The following is a 16,822-nucleotide window of genomic DNA, read 5'->3' on the forward strand; positions in this document are numbered from 1 at the left end:
CACTTCGCCCCTACCCTCCGAGAGGATGCATCTGTGAACCACACTCCCGATTTGTCGGAGTCTGCGGTCATCTCAGGGGCTACCTGAATAGGAGAAGGCTTATATGGCTGACTAAGCAGAGCTTTATCAGGATTTATGGGTTGCTGAAGTTTGGATACCTTTGTAGGTCCCTCTTTCAGCGGCATCAGCTGTGAAATTCCCTCTAAATAGGCATACCACTTTCTAACAGTAGCCTTTTGGGCAATTCCTTCTGGTGGAGGAGTTCCTTTAAGGATCGCTTTTAGCAGAGGAAATGGGCCTTGCACTACAACATCTTGTGCAGTACGAAGCTTTTCTGCTTCCTTAACAGCTCGAGTTAGGGAAAGAAGTCCCTTTTCCCAATCTGAGTACCGAATTTTGGCCTCTTTGAATGCTGTTGATGAAAACATGAGAGCTCTACTAGGACCATTGGGTCCTCTCTGGAAAATTCCACAGTATGAGGCATTTGCGGAAAAACCCCATTCAACCCTCAGGGCATCTTTTGGGTGTAAGGGCCCCAACTTCTAATATGCCTTTAGTTCATCCTTGAGCAACCTCAGACTATCAGAATGTTCTGGAGTCCAATCCCAATGCTTGTTCTTCTTAAGCAAATCATACAGAGGACGGGCAATTACTGAGAAACCTGGAATATGTTTCCTCCAATAACCCAGAGTACCCAACAACTGTTGTAACTCTTTTCTATTTTGGGGTATTTGGCCCTTTTCAATGCTCTGAAGAGTGTCGTCTGGTACAGACACTGCACCTGCTACCCACCATGATCCCAGGAATTTTACCTCTCGACTTGGACCTTGACACTTTTCCTTCGGAATGGTCAAACCCTGGCTAGTCAACAGCTCTCGAATATTCTCAGCCACTGCACCAACTTGCTCCTTATCATTCTCTCCCACCAAGATATCATCAATGTAATGGTACATCTTAACATCCTTAGGAAGCTGAACAGTGTCAAGCAAAGCTGCAAGTGCATTGTGTGCAATGGTTGCGCTGTGTTTATACCCTTGTGGAAGACGGTTGAATGTGTACTGAATACCTTGCCAGGTAAAAGCAAACTGTGGTTTGTCCTCTTCTCTCAATGGCACCATGAAGAACATGTCCTTCACATCTAGAGTCGCCATCCAGGTGTGAGAAGCCGCTTGGATTGCTGTCACTGTGGATGAAAGACTAGGAACTGCTGCAGTAAGAGGAGGAGTGTTACTATTTAGCTTCCGGAAATCTACCGTCAATCTCCATCGGCCATTCTGTTTTCGGACTGGCCAAACAGGTGAATTGTAAGGAGAATGAGTTCTAGTGATAATCTGTCTCTTCTCAAGATCAGCTATCACTTCAGTGATACCTTGCTTAGCTGCAGTTGGCAATGGATACTGTGCAACACAAGTAACATGTGACTTTGGCAAAGGAGGAGCTGTTTGTAATAAGCGAACACAAGCACCGACTAACCTTTGCCTCTTATTCCTCACCTCATAAGCACCAAAGCTCCATAATGTTCCGTCAGGAAGATGCCATCTTCTACCTGCTAGAACATCAAATCCAAGGATATTATGTTTACACGAAGCCAATGCTAACTCTACCAGGGTACCTCTTTTCTCCCCAGGTAGCCACAGCTGTGCTTTGGCTAAATAGCATGTTTCAGGTTGTCCTGTAACACCTGTTATGTTTACCTTTCTCTGGGATGGCAATATTTTCAGATGCTTTGCTAGTTGTGCATTTAGCACTGTAATTTGTGCACCTGTATCTATTAGGTATTTGACAGCAGTTCTAGTTGGTCCAGTAGGAATCATGATATAGGGTTCAGGTTTGTCAGACCATCGACATTCAGAAACAGAGCGATGAGTGTGGCCTGAATCATTCACCGCCACACCTAGTTTTTTGATTTGCTCTTATCTCCTCCCCGATCAGGAGAACCTGACTTGGTAGGAGATGTGCTTGCAGAGCCTTTCTTACGGTTCTGCTTCACCTTTCCTTCACCATTTCTTTCCAGATGTTCTAATATCCTTTTCATCTCGAACATGGTTTTAATTACAGTACTGAGCTCAGTTTTCGCAGGATCACGCTCTGCCTGTTTCCTCTGAAACACATCACGAGGTTTCACTGCATATTTCTGCTCCTGCAGTGGAATTACACCCTTACCTAGAGAACTCGGTACCCACATTATTCCAGATTCAGAGCGACGATTAAGCTCAGGGCTCCCCCTGGGACTTGATCGTGGACTCGATTTTGGACTCTCGTTAGGGTTACCAGATGTCCAGGCATGTCGTACTGTTTGGTGTTTTCCTCGTGATGCAGAGCTGCTGCTCCTGCCTCCAGACTGCTTTTCCTTCTGAAAGACAGATTCTGGCACAGATAAAGGATCATGATAACCCATTTCTCTCCCTAGAGTGGCTAGTTCTGTAAGCACTTCCCTCCACGTAGGATGATGTACTACACTTTGTGAACTTTTCCCTTGCCCTTCATTCTGTTGTATTGCATTCTCAATTTGTCTCCTTATCCTAATGCCTTCAGCCTTTATGAAGCCAGGCATACCCTTTATCAGGGGTCTAAGCCTCGGTGGCTCTACTGGGGCATCCATTGCATGTGCATATAACCCCTTATGATTCACAGCTTGGATACAGGCAACCATAGTAAATGCTTCATTTAACTCAACAGGGGATCTGATCCAAAATTCTGTAGGATCACCCCTATCTGAAGGCTCATAAGCACTAGCCCAATGAAAGATCCTAGCACTCAATGCAAGGTCTCCCTCAGGACCATCCCCAAGAAATACCTCGGGTCCCCAGTTAGTTCTTCCCACCTCTTCACGAGATAAGATAATCCTTTCCGCCCCCCTTTGCACCACGCGATATACATACGCTATTATAGATTCATTAGGCATGCGGGAATATGGTTCCCTAATATCGTCTATCTGCATTTCTGTGTACGATTTGATTTTCGTGGTTGTCGTTTTTCCTCCTTTCGGTCCTTGCGAGGTTTCAGACGCAAAGAGAGGGTTCACGGAGTAGGACTTCATTTTGTAGTGCACCTTCTCCACTTCCGTGTCGCTATCAATAGACGCAACTGCAGGCTGCGACGCGGCGTGGCGGTTGAGAAGATGGCGGCTGTTGTTGTTGTGAAGATGGTTGGGAAGATGGCGATCGCGGCGGTGCTGCCGACGGTTGAACTTGAGACGGCATCGGGACTTGCTGGAAAACTGGAACGGACTGAGATTGAGAAGACGGTTGTGCCGGGAAAAGCGGCACTGTAGCCGCTACCTGCGGCATTGCGGACGACTGCTGCTGCGGACCCGCGGCTGGATTATCGGCTGCGTTACTGCTGGTGGCGGCGACTGAAGCGCCGGGACCTGTGGAGTCGTCTGAAGCTCCTGTGCTGGCAGCTGCACCGTCGGAAACGGGGTTGTCGGCAAGATCGGCTGCTGAAGCAGAGTCGGCTGTGAAGGCGTTAGCGGCTCCGGCGGAATCACCGGGACCGGAGCCGGCTGCGGCTGAGGCAAAGCGGCGGCTGGCTGCAGCAACAACAAGGTAGGCTGGCTGGGCACCTCCCGCGGACGCGGTATCGAGCCGCATGGCTTTAGCGGCAACAGGGACGGCTCTGCCACTGGTTGGGGAAGATGCCTCACCGGAGACATTTTAAAGAAATCGCGGGAAGGTGTACCGGCGCGCGAGACTTTAGGCGAAGAATGCAAGAGCTGCGGCGTGTCCGCACGGGAACTAACGGCTGATTGCGTTCGGGAAGTGCTCCCGGACCGTGACTTTCGGCTTAGTAACCTGTCTAACTTTTCCTCCATACTTCTCATCCTGTCCTCAGTCACAGCGGGCTCTGCGCGAAAGCTCAAGTTCCGCCTGACAGCGTCTTTCAACAGAGCTTCTCTCTCACTCTGCAACGACTTGATTTCTTGACGCGCCTGCTCTAAATGCAATTCTTTCCGGGCATTCTCATCATTCAGCTTTTTGACCTCCTGTTTATACGTCCCTGCCTCACGTTTGCACGTCTCTATCTCACGTTTATGCGCCTCTGCCTCCAGCCTCCAGGCCTCTGCAACATGCCTGCAAGTCTCTATATCAACTTGTGATCTGAACCCGCCAACACCCAGATCAAAAAACCTTTCTTTGTCAACTCCCTCGATATCTCCAAAAGCTTCGTAGAGAGACACGATTATATTAGCTGACCTAACATTTATCTGCTCTATCGGCTCATCCTCCCTTGCCGTCAGAGCTTTCCTAAAATTAGCTGATTCAAACACGGAAGCAAATCTGGCATACAGGGTGTCTGTGAGATCTGGCGATCTGGCATCTACTGGTGCAGGAGAACTCCTTCCAAACTGGGCCATCTCTAAACTCGGCTGTTACTTCAGTTTCTCAATCCCACTTCTGACACCAAATCTGTCGTGGAACGCAGTTTCGCGGCAGAGTTATGGGGAAAATACGCGAGGCGTTGACTATTTTATCAGTGATTTATTGCAAAGAATGCGGATTCCCTCTTCCTGAAACTACACCACCACTGTGAATTCTTTTGATTGAGATCAAAGTAACATTTCCGAAAATGGCAAATTAGAGAGTCTATGATGTTTAAAGAGAGTTCTTTCGAGTCTTTGTGGTTTGAGTTAATAGTTCATCAGCTACTCACAGTCTGTAGCTTGGTAAGGAGTCCCTTTCTCCCGATGAGGGTCCAGGTATGCAGGTTTTTAGCCTCTGCGACTCGGGGTCCGCCCGAGGCGAGACTAGATCGGCGAGCAGTTTGTTGTTGTTAAGTCCGGGGAAAAACCAGAAAGGCTGGAAAAACCCAGAAGTGCAAGACGCAGACCCAGAAGGCTAGGGCAAGGGTGCAAGGGGAAGCAAGAGCACGAGCACCCGATCCTGGCCTGTCCACCATTTTTATAATGTTCCAAAACAGGACTAGCCCACAATTCAGACCACTTTTACGTTGTTCACATACATTGGTAAAAAACAGTAAGCAATTTATATAATTGGATAATATTACTCAAACAATATAAAGACTACTCCTCAGGCCAGCCCACCTGCAGGTGTTGGGCAGGCTTGAGAAAGTCGTTTCTACTTAACCAAAACAATACCCTGTTGTCTGGAAAGCAAGGCCAAGTGGAAAGGAAAACATGGCCAGTGTTTACCTTTTCACTTACCCTAGGGAGAAATCTTCCCATGGGACTGAAAGATTGTTTTGGGTTTTCGATGCTTCTGGCTTGAATGTGAGGCACTAGAAACTACACAATATAGCAAAAGCTTAGAGAGCTTTCGCTACTCTCCATGACAAGGAGCACCAGCTGGAGCTGGTAATGGACCAGCAGCAGCAGCTGGTAATGGAACTGGTAATGGAGCAGAAGCTGGTAACGTAGAGTGGAGAGGAGGAGGAGGAAAGCAGCAGAGACTGCCCGGGGGAAGGCAGAGAGTGGGGGAGGATGGCAGGGGCTGCCCGGGGAAAGGTGGAGGGCAGCGGCAGGAGGGCAGGGAAGAGGTACAGAGCTTTCAGATGCTGAGCTTCAACAGAAAGACCTGACGGAAAAGAAAAGAGACTAACTTGTTTAGCAAAAGTACTCTCTGGAATTTCCCAAATCACTTATTTATTGAAGGGAGTCATTTGCTGGTCATTGTCATCACGAGAGAGGACCTTTTGGTTTGCATTAGGGTGGTTTGGGCTTGCCTGTAACTCCAGGCCCCTCAGAAATTGACAGGGGGGGAAAATCCCCAACCCATGGATGTTCTCTTGGTTGTCTTTAATAGATAAACAAAGAGCAAGTGCGACTGAAAGAGCTTTACAGGTAACAACTCTGTAACACTGTTTGGAGAGTTTTGAATTGGTCATTACCAGCGAGATCAAGGTAGTGCCCCTTGGCCTTGCTGCATGTGGTGAACTGCTCCTAACACAGCCCAGCTGAACACAGAGTCAGGTGAAATGAAGGCTGAAGAGATAGGAAAAGTCTTTCTCAGCCTCATAGCTAAAGACAGTTTAGTTTCCCCAAGAAGTCCCATTCTACCTGTTGTGCATTGGTTTGATGCCAAAGCCAAACAACTGCCCCAGACCTTTCTATTTTCTCAGCTTTGGTGTAAATGAATATGAATTGAGGTTGGATGAGGCCTTGAGCAGCCTGTTGCAGTGGGAGGTATCCCTGCCTAGAGCAGAGGGTTGGGACTGGATGATCCTTGAGGTCCCTTCCAACCTAAACCATTCAATGAAGTCTTTTATCAGTCTTTTATAGGATTAGTGACAGTGGGGAATGTTTGCTTGCTATGAGATGAGGGAGCTGTTTCCTAAATGGAATGTTCATTAGTTCTTTAGCACCTGAAAATGTTGGCAGGCTACTTGATAAACCTCCTGGAACACAGGGGCCTGCTGAATTGTTTTCCCAGTGCCTGAACAACTTACAGTGCTGTAATGGGTTAGCCTCCTGTTTCCCTCCAACACAGAAGTGAGGCAAAAGTAACACAGCCAAGGAAAAACCCTCTGGGTTGAGATCAAGAGGTAAATACAAAATGAGATCCTGCAGTGCACAATTACCTTAGCCTGTTTCTGTTTGCAGAAAGCAGGAGTCAGCCACCTGCCACCCATCCCCTCCTGATCCCAACCCCAGAAACCCAAAGCAGCACTTGGCACAGGAGGTCTCTCGTGTTGCAGTCTCACCTTCACGCCCTGGAATACTTTGCTTCAGCCAGCAGCATGGGGTTGGATACCAACAGCAGAGTCGACTTAACCTGTGACTAAGTGGACTTTAAGTGTTTTGACTCCACAGTAGAACTTGATAAAGAAAGATGTGAATGGAAGCAGGCTCTGACTGCTCTGTGTAACTGATGAGAAGCTTTCTGAAGGAGGTGAATTTGTTTTACAGCCCTTCACTCAGCTGGTTACAGATCTTCAAGGTAGCTGCTGGTGCAGTGTCTGTTGGAGACTGTTAGCCACTCTGAAGGAGGGAGTTAGTGGAGCATCATAGGAACATGTAGAGAGATTGGTCAGTAAAAGGCATTTGTGTTACCCTTTTTAGTCATTTGAGTCACTTTTATTGTAATCCCATGGCTGAGAGCAGGACTCCTTTGTGTCCAGGGTTAAAATCTTCAAGGAGAAACAGTGCCAAGGCTCTGAATTGATTTGGACTTGGTGCTGCTAGTTACAATGTAGGACAGTTAAGGCAGTCCTATGTTTTGTGATTTGTCTGTTTTCCTACCGTTCTAGTTTTGGCTCAGGCTAGTGTGAAGTGTCTCTGGATCGAGGTCCTTGTGGTCCCTTCTGACCCTGACTGATTCTATGATTCCAGCAAGCAGCTTTTGACTTAAAAACCCCTGAGGTCACTGCAGCACCTCTCTATGGAATAAAAGAAAGGGATTTTGCTGCACTGCTGAGAACTGTTTCCAGCTCTGAGCCTTTGTTTTTGTGGTTGTTTTTGGTTCGTGTTTATAAACAGCAGTAGCTAAGCAATCCTCCCTGAGCTATGGACCAGAATCTGCTGCATCCTGTGCAAGAAGCAGATCCCAGTGTGATCTGGTGCAGCTGTAGCACTTCCTAACTGCTAGGTTTGGGAGGAGGGCATGTGTCTCAGTCGTTTCTGAGCTGTGATAGCAATCAGGTGTCTGCTTAAGTCTTGAACCTCTGCCACGTGCTGCCACGTTCACCAGATCTTTCTCCCGGCTTCAGGGAGAGAAGGAGTGTACAGCTCCCAGAGTGGGTGTCAGAAGCGATGTGAAGTGAAAGGGGTTTGCTGTGGTCATGCAGAAAGTTGTGTGAGGGAATCTGGCAGTTTGGTTTTTGATTTCTTCAGTCTCTAAAGTTTTTCTTGAGCAGCTTCACTGCAATCCTTTTAAATGCACAGAGTATCAGCACAGGCCTTTTTAGACAGTCCTCCAACTTTGCTGCAGGTCCCTTTCAGATACTGCAGCGTAGCTCGAAGCTCTACCTTCTCTTCTACAGCCTCAACAGCCCCAGTTGTTTCAGTCCTGCTTCCCAGGAGAGGTGCCATTCCTGCCTGGGTCTATAAGGAGAAGGAGTGCTTTTTCAAAACGGCATTTCTATGGTTCTTCAATGGGGATAGGATGTAAACGTGTTTCTGCTTGAAAGGAAAGCAGCTAGGAGAAAGTTTCTTTTGCCAGTGTGTGAGGGAGCTGGAACACTGCAGAATGGTGTAGGGGATTCCAGACTAGGCCATTCCTGACTGGGTCTACAAGCAGAATGAGTGCTTTTTGTAAAGGGAATTTCTATGGTTCTTCAATAGGGATAGGATGTAAACGTGTTTCTGCTTCAAAGGAAAGCAGCTAGGAAAAAGTTTCTTTTGCCAGTGTGTGACGCAGCTGGAACGCTGCAGAATGGTGTAGAGGATTCCAAGCTAGGTCATTGCTGACTGGGTCTATAAGCAGAAGGAGTGCCTTTTGTAAAGCGAATTTCTATGGTTCTTCAATAGGGCTAGGATGTAAACGTGTTTCTGCTTCAAAGGAAAGCAGCTAGGAGAAAGTTTCTTTTGCCAGTGTGTGAGGGAGCTGGAAAGCTGCAGAACGGTGTAGGGGATTCCAGGCTAGGTCATTCCTGGCTGGGTCTCTAAGCAGAAGGATTGCTTTTTCTAAACAGCATTTCCATGCTACTTCAATGGGGCTAGGATGTAAACGTGTTTCTGCTTCAAAGGAAAGCAGCTAGGAGAAAGTTTCTTTTGCCAGTGTGTGAGGGAGCTGGAAAGCTACAGAATGGTGCAGGGGATTCCAGGCTAGGCCATTCCTGATGAGTCTATAAGCAGAATGAGTGCTTTTTGTAAAGCGAATTTCTATGGTTCTTCAATAGGGATAGGATGTAAACGTGTTTCTGCTTCCAAGGAAAGCAGCTAGGAGAAAGTTTCTGTTGCCAGTGTGTGAGGGAGCTGGAAAGCTGCAGAATGGTGCAGGGTATTGCAGGCTAGGCCATTCCTGGCTGGGTCTGTAAGCAGAAGGAGTGCTTTTTCTAAACGGCATTTCTATGGTTCTTCAATGGTACTAGGACGTAAACGTGTTTCGGCTTCAAAGGAAAGCAGCTAGGAGAAAGTTTCTTTTGCCAGTGTGTGACGCAGGTGGAAAGCTGCAGAATGGTGTAGGGGATTCCAGGCTAGGTCATTCCTGGCTGGGGTTATAAGCAGAATGAGTGCTTTTCGTAAAGCGAATTTCTATGGTTCTTCAATAGGGCTAGGATGTAAACGTGTTTCTGCTTCAAAGGAAAGCAGCTAGGAGAAAGTTTCTTTTGCCAGTGTGTGACACAGCTGGAACGCGGCAGAATGGTGCAGGGGATTCGAGGCTAGTTCATTCCTGACTGGGTCTATAAGCAGAAGGAGGGCCTTTTGTAAACCGAATTTCTATGGTTCTTCAATAGGGATAGGATGTGAACGTGTTTCTGCTTCAAAGGAAAGCAGCTAGGAGAAAGTTTCTTTTTCCAGTGTGTGAGGTAGCTGGAATGCTGCAGAATGGTGCAGGGGATTCGAGGCCAGGCCATTCCTGGCTGGGTCTATAAGCAGAAGGATTGCTTTTTCTAAACGGCATTTCTATGGTTCTTCAATGGGGCTCGGATGTAAATGTGTTTCTGATTCAAAGGAAAGCAGCTAGGAGAAAGTTTCTTTTGCCAGTGTGTGAGGGAGCTGGAAAGCTGCAGAATGGTGTAGGGGATTCCAGGATGGGTCATTCCTGACTGGGTCTATAAGCAGAAGGAGTGCTTTTTGTAAAGCGAATTTCTATGGTTCTTCCATGGGGCTAGGATGTAAACGTGTTTCTGCTTCAAAGGAAAGCAGCTAGGAGAAAGTTGCTTTTGCCAGTGTGTGACGCAGCTGGAAAGCTGCAGAATGGTGCAGGAGATTCCAGGCTAGGTCATTCCTGACTGGGTCTATAAGCAGAAGGAGTGCTTTTTCTTAACCGAATTTCTATGGTTCTTCAATGGGACTAGGATGTAAACGTGTTTCTGCTTCAAAGGAAAGCAGCTAGGAGAAAGTTTCTTTTGGCAGTGTGTGAGGGAGCTGGAAAGCTGCAGAATGGTGCAGGTGATTCCAGGCTAGGCCATTCCTGGCTGGGTCTGTAAGCAGAAGGAGTGCTTTTTCTAAACGGCATTTCTATGGTTCTTCAATGGGGCTAGGATGTAAACGTGTTCCTGCTTCAAAGGAAAGCAGCTAGGAGAAAGTTTCTTTTGCCAGTGTGTGATATAGCTGGAACGCTGCGGAATGGTGTAGGGGATTCCAGGTTAGGTCATTCCTGGCTTGGTCTACATGCACAAGGAGTGCTTTTTCTAAACATCATTACTATGGTTCTTCAATGGGGCTAGGATGTAAACGTATTTCTCCCTCAAAAGAAAGCAGCTGGGAGAAAGATTCTTTTGCCAGTGTGTGAGGGAGCTGGAAAGCTGCAAAATGGTGTAGGGGATTCCAGGCTAGGCCATTCCTGGCTGGGTCTATAAGCAGAAGGAGTGCTTTTTGTAAAGCGAATTTCTATGGTTCTTCAATAGGGAAAGGATGTAAACGTGTTTCTGCTTACAAAGGAAAGCAGCTAGCAGAAAGTTTCTTTTGCCAGTGTGTGACACAGCTGGAAAGCTGCAGAATGGTGCAGGGGATTCCAGGCTAGTTCATTCCTGGCTGGGTCTATAAGCAGAAGGAGTGCTTTTTCTAAACGGCATTTCTATGTTTCTTCAATGGGGCTAGGATGTAAACGTGTTTCTGCTTCAAAGGAAAGCAGCTAGGAGAAAGTTTCTTTTGCCAGTGTGTCAGGGAGCTGGAAAGCTGCAGAATGGTGTAGGGGATTCCAGTCTAGGCCATTCCTGGCTGGGTCTATAAGCAGAAGGAGTGCTTTTTCTAAACAGCATTTACTATGTTTCTTCAATGGGGCTAGGATATAAACGTGTTTCTGCTTGAAAAGAAAGCAGCTAGGACAATGTTTCTTCTGCCAGTGTGTGACACAGCTGGAAAGCTGCAGAATGGTGCAGGGGTTTCCAGGATAGGCCATTCATGGCTGGGTCTATAAGCTGAAGGATTGCTTTTTCTAAACGGCATTTCTATATTTCATCAATGGGGCTGGGATGTAAACGTGCTTCTGCTTGAAAGGAAAGCAGCTAGGAGAAAGTTTCTTTTGCCAGTGTGTGACACAGCTGGAAAGCTGCAGAATGGTGCAGGGGATTCAGGGTAGGTCATTCCTGGCTGAGTCTACACGCAGAAGGAGTGCTTTTTCTAATCGGCATTTCTATGGTTCTTCAATGGGGCTAGGATGTAAACGTGTTTCTGCTTCAAAGGAAAGCCGCTAGGAGAAAGTTGCTTTTGCCAGTGTATCAGGGAGCTGGAATGCTGCAGAATGGTGCAGGGGATTCCAGGCTGGGCCATTCCTGGCTGAGTCTATAAGCAGAAGGATTGCTTCTTCTAAACCGAATTTCTATGTTTATTCAATGGGGCTAGGATGTAAACGTGTTTCTGCTTCAAAGGAAAGCAGCTAGGAGAAAGTTTCTTTAGCCAGTGTGTGACGCAGCTGGAAAGCTGCATAATGGTGCAGGGGATTCCAGGCTAGGTCATTCCTGAGTGGGTCTGTAAGCAGAATGAGTGCTTTTTGTAAAGCAAACTTCTATGCTTCTTCAATGGGGCTAGGATGTAAACGTGTTTCTGCTTCAAAGGAAAGCAGCTAGGAGAAAGTTTCTTTTGCCAGTGTTTGAGGGAGCTGGAAATCTACAGAATGGTGTAGGGGATTCCAGGCTAGGCCATTCCTGGCTGGGTCTGTATGCAGAAGGAGTGCTTTTTCTAAACGGCATTTCTATGGTTCTTCAATGAGACTAGGATGTAAACGTGTTTCTGCTTCAAAGGAAAGCAGCTAGGAGAAAGTTTCTTTTGCATGTGTGATGTAGCTGGAACGATGCAGAATGGAGTAGGGGATTCCAGGCTTGGACGTTCCTGGCTGGGTCTACACGGACAAGGAGTGCTTTTTCTAAACATCATTACTATGGTTCTTCAATGGGGCTAGGATGTAAACGTGTTTCTGCTTCAAAGGAAAGCAGCTAGGAGAAAGTTTCTTTTGCCAGTGTGTGACGCAGCTGGAAAGCTGCAGAATGGTATAGGGGATTCGAGGCTAGGCCATTACTGGCTGGGTCTATAAGCTGAATGAGTGCTTTTTGTGAAGCGAATTTCTATGGTTCTTCAATAGGGATAGCATGTAAACGTGTTTCTGCTTCAAAGGAAAGCAGCTAGGAGAAAGTGTCTTTTGCCAGTGTGTGACGCAGCTGGAAAGCTGCAGAATGGTGCTGGGGATTCCGTGCTAGGCTATTTCTGTCTGGGTCTATAAGCAGGAGGAGTGCTTTTTGTAAAGCAAATTTCTATGGTTCTTCAAAGCGGCTAGGATGTAAACGTCGTTCTGCTTCAAAGGAAGGCAGCTAGGAGAAAGTTCCTTTTGCCAGTGTGTGAGGGAGCTGGAAAGCTTCAGAATGGTGCAGGGGATTCCATGCTAGGCCATTTCTGTCTGGGTCTATAAGCAGAAGGAGTGCTTTTTGTAAAGCAAATTTCTATGTTTCTTCAATGGGGCTAGGATGTAAACGTGTTTGTGCTTCAAAGGAAAGCAGCTAGGATAAAGTTTCTTTTGCCAGTGTGTGAGGGAGCTGGAAAGCTGCAGAACGGTGCAGGAAATTGCATTCTCGGCCATTCCTGATGGGTCTATAAGCAGAATGAGTGATATTTGTAAAGCGAATTTCTATGGTTCTTCAATAGGGATAGGATGTAAACGAGTTTCTGCTTCAAATGTTAGCTGCTGGGAGAAAGCTTCTTTTGCCAGTGTGTGACACAGCTGGCAAGCTGAAGAATGGAGTAGGGGATTCCAGGCTAGGCCATTCATGACTGGGTCTATAAGGAGAATGAGTGCTTTTTGTAAAGCGAATTTCTATGGTTCTTCAATAGGGATAGGATGTAAACGTGTTTCTGCTTCAAAGGAAAGCAGCTAGGAGAAAGTTGCTTCTGCCAGTGTGTGACACAGCTGGAAAGCTGCAGAATGGTGCAGGGGATTCCAGGCTAGGCCATTCCTGGCTGGGTCTACACGCAGAAGGAGTGCTTTTTCTAATCGGCGTTTCTATGGTTCTTCAATGGGGATAGGAAATAAACGTGTTTCTGCTTCAAAGGAAAGCCGCTAGGAGAAAGTTTCTTTTGCCAGTGTGTCAGGGAGCTGGAATGCTGCAGAATGGTGCAGGGGATTCCAGGCTAGGCCATTCCTGGCTGAGTCTATAAGCAGAAGGACTGCTTCTTCTAAACCGAATTTCTATGTTTATTCAATGGGGATAGGATGTAAACGTGTTTCTGCTTCAAAGGAAAGCAGCTAGGAGAAAGTTTCTTTAGCCAGTGTGTGACGCAGCTGGAAAGCTGCATAATGGTGCAGGGGATTCCAGGCTAGGTCATTCCTGAGTGGGTCTGTAAGCAGAATGAGTGCTTTTTGTAAAGCAAACTTCTATGGTTCTTCAATGGGGCTAGGATGTAAACGTGTTTCTCCTTCAAAGGAAAGCAGCTAGGAGAAAGTTTCTTTTGCCAGTGTGTGAGGGAGCTGGAAAGCTACAGAATGGTGTAGGGGATTCCAGGCTAGGCCATTCCTGGCTGGGTCTGTAAGCAGAAGGATTGCTTTTTCTAAACCGAATTTCTATGTTTCTTCAATGGGGCTAGGATGTAAACGTGTTTCTGCTTCAAAGGAAAGCAGCTAGGAGAAAGTTTCTTTTGCCAGTGTGTCAGGGAATTGGAAAGCTGCAGAATGGTGCAGGGGATTCCAGGATAGGTCATTCCTGAGTGGGTCTATAAGCAGAATGAGTGCTTTTTGTAAAGCGAATTTCTATGGTTCTTCAATTGGGCTAGGATGTAAACATGTTTCTGCTTCAAAGGAAAGCAGCTAGGAGAAAGTTTCTTTTGCCAGTGTGTGACGCAGCTGGAAAGCTGCAGAATGGTGCAGGGGATTCCAGGCTAGGCCATTCCAGGCAAGGTCTATAAGTAGAAGGAAAGCTTTTTTAAAACACCATTTCTATGGTTCTTCAATGGGGCTAGGATGTAAACATGTTTCTGCTTCAAAGGGAAGCAGCTAGGAGAAAGTTTCTTTTGCCAGTGTGTGAGGGAGCTGGGAAGCTGCAGAACGGTGCAGGAAATTCCAGGCTAGGCCATTCCTGGCCTGGTCTGTAAGCCGAAGGATTGCTTTTTCTAAACATCATTACTGTGGTTCTTCAATGGGGCTAGGATGTAAACGTGTTTCTGCTTCAAAGGAAAGCAGCTGGGAGAAAGTTTCTTTTGCCACTGTGTGACACATCTGGAAAGCTGCATAATGGTGCTGTGGATTCCAGGCTAGGCCATTCCTGGCTGGGTCCATAAGCAGAAGGATTGCTTTTTCTAAACCGAATTTCTATGTTTCATCAATGGATGTAGGATGTAAACGTGTTTCTGTTTCCAAGGAAAGCAGCTAGGAGGATGTTTTTTTTGACAGTGTGTGACGCAGCTGGAAAGCTGCAGAATGGTGTAGGGGATTCCAGGCTAGGCCATTCCTGACTGGTGTCTATAAGCTGAATGAGTGCTTTTTGTAAAGCGAATTTCTATGGTTCTTCAATAGGGATAGGATGTAAACGCGTTTCTGCTTCAAGGGAAAGCAGCTAGGAGAAAGTTTCTTTTGCCAGTGTGTGACGCAGCTGGAACGCTGCAGAATGGTGTAGGGGATTCCAGGCTAGGTCATTCCTGGCTGGGTTTATAAGTGGAAGGAGTGCCTTTTGTAAAGCGAATTTCTATGGTTCTTCAATAGGGATAGGATGTAAACGTGTTTCTGATTCAAAGGAAAGCAGCTAGGAGAAAGTTTCTTTTGCCGGTGTGTGACGCAGCTGGAAAGCTGCAGAATGGTGCAGGGGATTCCAGGCTAGGCCATTCCAGGCAAGGTCTATAAGTAGAAGGAATGCTTTTTTTAAACGGCATTTCTATGGTTCTTCAATGGGGCTAGGATGTAAACGTGTTTCTGCTTCAAAGGAAAGCAGCTAGGAGAAAGTTTCTTTTGCCAGTGTGTGAGGGAGCTGGAATGCTGCAGAACAGTGCAGGAAATTCCAGGCTAGGCCATTCCTGGCTGGGTCTGTAAGCAGAAGGATTGCTTTTTCTAAGCATCATTACTATGGTTCTTCAATGGGGCTAGGATGTAAACGTGTTACGGCTTCAAAGGAAAGCTGCTGGGAGAACGTTTCTTTTGCCACTGTGTGACACATTGTCATGGAGAGTAGCAAAAGGCTCTCTAGGCTTTTGCTATATTGTGTAGTTTCTAGTGCCTCACATTCAAGCCAGAAGCATCGAAAAACCAAAACAATCTTTCAGTCCCATGGGAAGATTTCTCCCCAAGGTAGGTGAAAAGGTAAACACCGGCCATGTTTTCCTTTCCACTTGACCTCGCTTTTCAGACAACAGGATATTTTTTTGGTTAAGTAGGAACGACTATCTCAAGTTTGCCCAGCACCTGCAGGTGGGCTGGCCTGAGGAGTGGTCTTTATATTGTTTGAGTAAAATTATCCAATTATATAGATTGCTTACTGTCTTTTACCAATATATGTGAACAACGTAAAAGTGGTCCGAATTGTGGGCTAGTCCTGTTTTGGAACATTATAAAATGGTGGACAGGCCAGGATCGGTGCTCTCTTGCTCTTGCTCGCTCTCTTGCTCTTACCCTAGCCTGCCTCTTGCACTTCTGGGTTTTTCCAGCCTTTCTGGTTTTTTTCCCGGACTTAACAACAACAAACTGCTCGCCGATCTAGTCTCGCCTCGGGCGGACCCCGAGTCGCAGAGACTAAAATCTGCATGCCTGGACCCTCATCGGGAGAAAGAGACTCATTACCAAGCTACAGACTGTGAGTAGCTGACTGACGAACTATTAATTCGAACCAAAGACTCAAAAGAACTCTCTTTAAACATCATAGACTCTTTAATTTGCCATTTTCGGAAATGTTACTTTGATCTCAATCAAAAGAATTCACAGTGGTGGTGTAGTTTCGGGAAGAGGGAATCCGCATTCTTTGCAATAAATCACTGATAAAATGGTCAACGCCTCGCGTATTTTCCCCATAACTCTGCCGCGAAACTGCGTTCCACGACACACATCTGGAAAGCTGCATAATGGTGCTGTGGATTCCAGGCTAGGCCATTCCTGGCTGGGTCCATAAGCAGAAGGATTGCTTTTTCTAAACCGAATATCTATGTTTCATCAATGGATGTAGGATATAAACGTGTTTCTGTTTCAAAGGAAAGCAGCTAGGAGGATGTTTCTTTTGACAGTGTGTGACGCAGCTGGAAAGCTGCAGAATGGTGTAGGGAATTCCAGGCTAGGCCATTCCTGACTGGGTCTATAAGCTGAATGAGTGCTTTTTGTAAAGCGAATTTCTATGGTTCTTCAATAGGGATAGGATGTAAACGCGTTTCTGCTTCAAGGGAAAGCACCTAGGAGAAAGTTTCTTTTGCCAGTGTGTGACGCAGCTGGAACGCTGCAGAATGGTGCAGGGGATTCCAGGCTAGGTCATTCCTGACTGGGTTTATAAGCAGAAGGAGTGCCTTTTGTAAAGCGAATTTCTATGGTTCTTCAATAGGGATAGGATGTAAACGTGTTTCTGCTTCAAAGGAAAGCAGCTAGGAGAAAGTTCCTTTTCCCAGTGTGTGACGCAGCTGGAAAGCTGCAGAATGGTGCAGGGGATTCGAGGCTAGGCCATTCATGACTGGGTCTATAAGCAGAAGGAGTGCTTTTTCTAAACGGCATTTCAATGGTTCTTCAATGGGGATAGGATGTAAACGTGTTTCTCCTTCAAAGGAAAGCAGCTAGGAGAAAGTTTCTTTTGCCAGTGTGTGACGCAG

At 46.6% G+C, this 16,822-nt stretch overlaps 1 long non-coding RNA gene across 1 annotated transcript; it reads left to right on the top strand.

Annotated features, from left to right (window-relative positions):
* The first annotated feature begins 5,310 nt into the window (after positions 1 to 5,310).
* On the top strand, positions 5,311 to 7,008 carry LOC135174560 (uncharacterized). Its single transcript, XR_010301998.1, has 2 exons — positions 5,311 to 5,449; positions 5,695 to 7,008. It is a non-coding gene; the product is annotated as an uncharacterized LOC135174560 (long non-coding RNA).
* The last annotated feature ends 9,814 nt before the right edge of the window (positions 7,009 to 16,822 follow it).

Source organism: Pogoniulus pusillus, unplaced genomic scaffold (genome assembly GCF_015220805.1).
Source record: "Pogoniulus pusillus isolate bPogPus1 unplaced genomic scaffold, bPogPus1.pri scaffold_78_arrow_ctg1, whole genome shotgun sequence".
Classification (NCBI taxonomy): Eukaryota; Metazoa; Chordata; class Aves; order Piciformes; family Lybiidae; genus Pogoniulus; species Pogoniulus pusillus.